This window comes from Jaculus jaculus, chromosome 17 (genome assembly GCF_020740685.1).
Source record: "Jaculus jaculus isolate mJacJac1 chromosome 17, mJacJac1.mat.Y.cur, whole genome shotgun sequence".
Taxonomy (NCBI): Eukaryota; Metazoa; Chordata; class Mammalia; order Rodentia; family Dipodidae; genus Jaculus; species Jaculus jaculus.
The window spans coordinates 24936909-24943111 of NC_059118.1; the positions used below are offsets into that span (position 1 = coordinate 24936909).

The 6203-nt window shown below is 52.2% G+C and overlaps 1 non-coding gene across 1 annotated transcript; it reads left to right on the forward strand.

The window, feature by feature from the left end:
• Nucleotides 1-5724: 5724 nt before the first annotated feature.
• Nucleotides 5725-5887, forward strand: LOC123455702. The gene has a single exon (XR_006634083.1). It is a non-coding gene; the product is annotated as a U1 spliceosomal RNA (small nuclear RNA).
• The last annotated feature ends 316 nt before the right edge of the window (nt 5888-6203 follow it).

The window sequence follows — 6203 nt, forward strand, 5'->3', positions numbered from 1 at the left end:
GGTCCCAATTCTCACCAGTCTCAGTGGTCCTCACTGTGGGTTGCAGGACTCTGGGGTGCTCACGGTGGCCCATTTCCTCAGTGTTGAACCCAGGGCCACCAAGGCTAAGGGCTGATTGCATGTCCTAAACCCTCACTGGAGCTTCTGGAAAAGTCACTCTGCCGGCACTGGGTGACTGGGTCAGGGTGAGGCTGGCATTCACTCACCCAGGTCTGTGGCTCTGAAGGTGCCCACAGGAAGGTGACACACAGGCGGCCATCCCCGCTGAGAGGAGACCAGATGGGTCGTTGGTCAAGTCGTTCCCCAGAGCCCAAGATGGAAGCCAAGAAAGTTAGGATTGTTACTAGGAGTTATTGATGGTTCTTATCTCATTTGGGGACCAAAAAAAAAAAAAAAAAAAAAACCAAACATGGGCTAGAGAGATGGCTTAAGTTAAGGCATTTGTCTGCAAAGCTCAGGACACATTCGATTCCCCAGGACCCACATAAGCCAGATGCACAAGTTGGCGCATGTGTCTGGAGTTCGGTTGCAGTGGCTAGAGGCCCTGGAGCACCCATTCTCTCCTTCTCTCTTTTTGTCTAATAAATAAACAAAAGTAAATATTTATTTATCTTTGTTTTTGTTTTTTTTTTTTTTTTTTCAAGGCAGGGTCTCACTCTAGTCCAAGCTGACCTGGAACTCACTATGTAGTCTCAGGGTGGCCTTGAACTCACAGAGATCCTCCTACCTCTGCCTCCTGAGTGCTGGGATTAAAGGCGTGCGCAACCAAGCCATGCAAAATGAAATATTTTTAAAATACATATCAAATGTTAAAGTAGACAGAAGGATGAAGATGGAGATGGAAACCACAGTGTTCAGAAGCTGGCAGAAGGAAGGACGGTCCAACCCCCCCCCCCCCCCGCCCCCGCACCAGCTCAGCCCTGCGTGGAGAGGCCAAGGGCGCAGTGGCCGCCGGCCGCCGCCAGGGGGCGCCGCGCAGGCTCGGGGCCGCGTCCCTCCCGGGGCCGTGCGGGGCGGGCGGGGGCGGGAGCCGGAGCCCGGGCCGAGCGGGAGCCCGAGCGGCGCGCTGGCCCGGGCTGAAGGAATGCGGCCTTTGGCTCGTCCCGGCATTCCGGTCGGCTCAGGAATGTGAACAGGGTGTTCACTGAGCGCCCTGCCCTGGACGCACCAGCTCGCTCTCCGCCCTCCGGAGGACGCCAGGCTCCGCAGGGGCCCCGCGCCGATGCCCCGCTGCACGCCCGGCCGTCTCGGTGGCGGACGTGGCCCCTGGGGACGACAGCCTAGCGAGACCCGGCCGAGGCCTGGGCGGGGGGGGGGGGGGGATCCCCTGAGACCAGCAGTGGCTTAGAAAACATGGGGAAACCTAAAATAGGGATGGAGAAAGCTGACCAATAGCTGGTTTACCCCTCATGGGCAACGCCTCGAGGGCAAGGGGCTCAGATTACCCCCCCTCCCCCATTTGACTTTTTGGAGGCATATGGTGGGCTACAAGCCCTAGGAGATGAAGGGGGATGGGGACGATCCAGCCTGGGATTAGATGCTGTCAGACCAGCCAGGGAGTGACTGAATACCCAAGAGTATGCATTTAATTCATTCCACAAATATTTACCCAGCCTCTGCTCTGGTCTGGGCCAGTTCCCCAGCTTAAGTCTGGGGACACGGAGGTAAAAAAAAAAAAAAAGCCATCTCCTGTCCCCAAGGCACTGTGACATTCTGATCCTAAAGACAATCTGTAATACACACTACAGAGGCCAGGAAGGTGGAGAAGGTACCCAGATTTTTTGGGGGGGGCTAGGGAGGGAGGGAAAAATCAAGAAGGGCTTCTTGAGAGATTCACACGGTGGCCTGAAAGAGCAGCTGTAGGAGTTACAGTGTTCACCTCTCTTTCTCTATCTGTGTTTCTCTCAATCTCTCTTTCTCAAGGAAATAAAAATAAAAAATAAATTTTTTTCAAAAGGCTTAGTAGTTAAGGCACTTGCCTGTGACGCCAAAGGACCTGGGTTTGATTCCCTAGCAGCAACATAAGCCAGATGTACATGATGGTGTTGCATGCATCTGGAGTTTGTTTGCAGTGGCTGGAGCACCCATTCTGCCTCTCTCTCTTTCTCCCTCTCTCAAATAAATGAGTTCGAGGCCACCCTGAGACTACATTGTGAATTCCAGTCAGCCTGAGCTAGAGCAAGACCCTACCACCAAAACCAAAAAGCATGTTCTAGACCCGGGTCGGTTCCCGAAGTCCTCAGTGTGCAGAAGGCGAACACGGTCTGAGTGGGGCCCCATCAGGTCATATGCGGGTCTGCATCAAGGCCCAGCTGAATCACAAGAACTCTAGTGGCTTCTCCTCAGCTAAGCCATGACTTTGGTTTAGGTAGGACTGAGAACCACTGTGCTGTTTGGGGGGTATCGGGCTGGACAGTTGATGCCCATCGAGCATATGGCATGCTGCCTAGCACTTGTAGGTGCTCAGCAAACACTGGTTGGTATCTCAATGCCTTATTCGATTTACCCATTCCTTTCTCCTCCCGTTCAAAATAGCAACTGCTGTCTTTAAAAACAGAAACAAAAACAGCCATCCAGCCCGGCAACTCGGGAGGCAGAGGTAAGTGAATCATCATGCGTTCGAGGCCACCCTGAGACTGCATATGAATTCCAGGTCAGCCTGAGATAGAGTGAGACTTACCTTAAAAAAAACAGGGCTGGAGAGATGGCTTAGCGGATAAGCGCTCGCCTGTGAAGCCTAAGGACCCTGGTTTGAGGCTCAATTCCCCAGGACCCACGTTAGCCAGATACACAAGGGGGCACACACATCTGGAGTTCATTTGCAGTGGCTGGAAGCCTTGGTATGCCCATTCTCTCCCTCTCTCTCTCTCTCTCTCTCTCTCTCTCTCTCTCTCTCTCTCTACCTGCCTCTTTTTCACTCTGTCTGTCCTTCTCAAATAAATAAAAACAAACAAACAAACAAACAAACCCAGCCATCTAGCCCTTCATCGCTGGGAAGTCTGGTGGTGAACTCCCTATTGTTTTTTTGGGTTTTTTAAAAACATTTTTTGTTCATTATTTATTTATTTATTTATTTGAGAGCGACAGACACAGAAAGACAGAGGGAGGGAGAGAGAGAATGGGCGCGCCAGGGCCTCCAGCCACTGCAAACGAACTCCAGACGCGTGCGCCCCCTTGTGCACCTGGCTAACGTGGGTCCTGGGGAACCGAACCTCGAACCGGGGTCCTTAGGCTTCACAGGCGAGCGCTTAACCGCTAAGCCATCTCTCCAGCCCTTCTATTGTTTTCATTCCTTCCTTGTTTGGGATCGGTAGCACGTAGGAAAGGAGACTGGCGCAGCTTGGCAGTCACAAGGGTCCTGGAACACCACCGGGGTACCTGGTGCTGTGACAGGAAGGATTTGGAATGGAGAGGGCCCGATTCCAAGGTACCATGTGGAGGATGGCCCATGGACTGAGGACTGGATCTTTGAGGCCATCAATCAGACCTAGGAAGGCTGGAGGTGGGAAGTCATCCAGGAAGGGAATGAAGAGGTTCAGAGATCTGGGGCAAAGAGCAGTGCTGGGAGCTAGAGACAGAGAGGCCAAGTCAAGAAGAGACCCTTCAGGGCTGGATAGATGGCTTAGCGGTTAAGCGCTTGCCTGTGAAGCCTGAGGACCTCGGTTTGAAGCTCGATTCCCCAGGACCCACGTTAGCCAGATGCACAAGGGGGCGCACGCATCTGGAGTTCGTTTGCAGTGGCTGGGAGCCCTGGCGCGCCCATTCTTTCTCTCTCTCTATTTGCCTCTCTCTCTCTCTCTCTCTCTCTTTCTCTCTCTCTCTCTCTCTGTCACTCTCAAATAAAAATGAACAAAAAAAATTAAAAAAAAAAAAAAAGAAGAAGAAGAGACCCTTCAGTTCATTGGCTGGCTGGCTGCGAGGTGCGTCCAGTACTCCCAAGTCCACAGATCCCATCTTCACCTGGTCCTGGTGGAGATGGGTCCCAGCACAGAGGGCCCCAGGAGGACCACAGCTTCCGTGCGCTCCAGATGTCACTGAGAAGTGCATTGGGAATGTTTATATCCAGAAATTCCATGTGTGTGTATGGAAAGGGCGGGGGAGGGGAGGCGCTCTCAGGAATGCATGGGGACCTAAAGTCTCGTGTCCAGAGGAAAAGTTGCAGGCCTTGGAATGGCGTCTCCGGCATTGTTCCTTGGCAAACACAGGAAGATGGGTTTCCTCCGGCTTTGTGGTGCTTGCTGGCTTCTGAGTCCAGACCCTTCCCCCAGCCTTGCGGTGGATGTGGAGGGAGGGCGGCAGAAGACTGGAGAGTCATGGAAAACAAACACCCACCTCTGCTCTCCTGACTTATTTCATGTTCTTAGAATTTCCTCTCTCGGAGTCTGGCTTTGTTATTTTTAAATGCCACAGGTTGGTGAGTCGGGGTTGGGAAAATCCCTTGCTACCATCGCTGTGGGAACCCAGCTCCACGCTGGAGCGCCGAGCCCGTGCTCAGGGAGAAGTGTGGCCTTGGCACAGTCTCCAAGTGCAAGGAGCCTCCTGAAGCAGTTTGGGCAGGGGTGGCTTTCCAGGGTTGGGCATTTGTGCCTCTCTGTGAGCATGTGCCAGTATGGGCGTGGCAATGTTTTTTGGTTTTTCGAGGTAGGGTCTCACTCTAGCTCAGGCTGACCTGGAATTCACTATGTAGTCTCAGGATAGCCTTGAACTCTCGGTGATCCTCCTACCTCTGCCTCCCAAGAGCTGTGATTAAAGGCATGCGCCACCACGCCCGGCTTTTTTATTTTATTTTTATTTTTTGAGGTCCTCCTATCTATGCCTCTCAAATACTAAGATGAAAGGTATGTACCACTGTGCCCAGCCTGAAAGGTTTATTTATTTATTTATTTGTGAGGGAAGGAAGAAAGAGAGAGGGAGGGAGGGAGAATGGTTGCGCCAGGGCCTCTAGCTGCTGCAAACGAACTCCAGATGCATACACCGCTTTGTGCATCTGGCTTTACATGGGTCCTGGGTAATAAAACCTGGGTTCTTAGGCTTTTCAGGCAAGCTCCTTAACTGTTGAGCCATCTCTCCAGCCCAAGGTAGCCGTTTCCTTGCCCGGGTTTAAGCAGCACAAGACTGATGATGGCTTGCTCCATTGGACAATGGTGGGGACATGCAAAGGGGTTTCTAGGCAGGCCTGGGCAGTACATAAGTCGAGAGGACGCACATGCCTCACCACAGAGCTCAGGCAGGTTGCCCCCCTCTCCTGGGCTGTCCACTGGTCTTCTGTCTCTCTTCCATCTCTCCTGAGCCCCATTGGCTCTTCATGGGATTTGGGGGCACAGCTACCCACATAATAATGGCTCTTGACCTCTGTCCTTCCTTCACCAGTTCATCTGCTAACACCCCACGAATAACTTGGGAATGCCTTCCTGGTGTCAGGCCTGCTGCTGGGTGCTGGGAAGGCAAAGCCATACTGGAAAGATTGGAAACAAGCTAAGGATCCCAACAATGAGTGGCAGAATGTCTGGAAGGACACACAGTTGGGACATCAGTGAAGTAGAAATACAGAGGAAAAAAATTTTTGATTGGCATGGTGGCGCATGCCCTTAATCCCAGCACTTGGGAGGCAGAGGAAGGAGGGTTGCTGTGAGTTCGAGGCCACCCTGAAACTACATAGTGAATTCCAGGTCAGCCTGGGCTAGAGTGAGACCCTACCTCAAAAAGAAAAAATTAAAAATAAAAATACTTACCTGGCAGGGGGATACAATGATCACAAAGGTGGTTTTCCTAGGGCGAGCCTTATCCATTACACTCCAGATGTGCTGACCCCTGCGATTTCCCCAAATGTGGGAAACTAGGCTGCATAATTTGTGGTAGTGGGGGACTGTGTCCCTGCTTTCCCCTGGTCTTAGAGTGCAAGATTAGATTGGAGTCATGTATATGCAAAGGTTACTGGTGCCTGGGCTTCTATATAATAAAGCTAGTCCAATGGTGTGCTAACGGGCTGTAACCTGACCCCCCCCCCCCCGCCCACACACACACAAAAAGATAAGCAAAGCAAAGAAAAAACTCTTGGGTTGGGAAGATGGTTCAGCAGTTAAATGCACTTGCTTGGAAAACCTGCCTGCTGGGGCTCGATGCTCCAATCCTCACCTAAAGCCAGATGCACAAAGTGGCTCATGCATCTGGAGTTTGTTTGCAAGAGGTCCTTGGTGCACCCA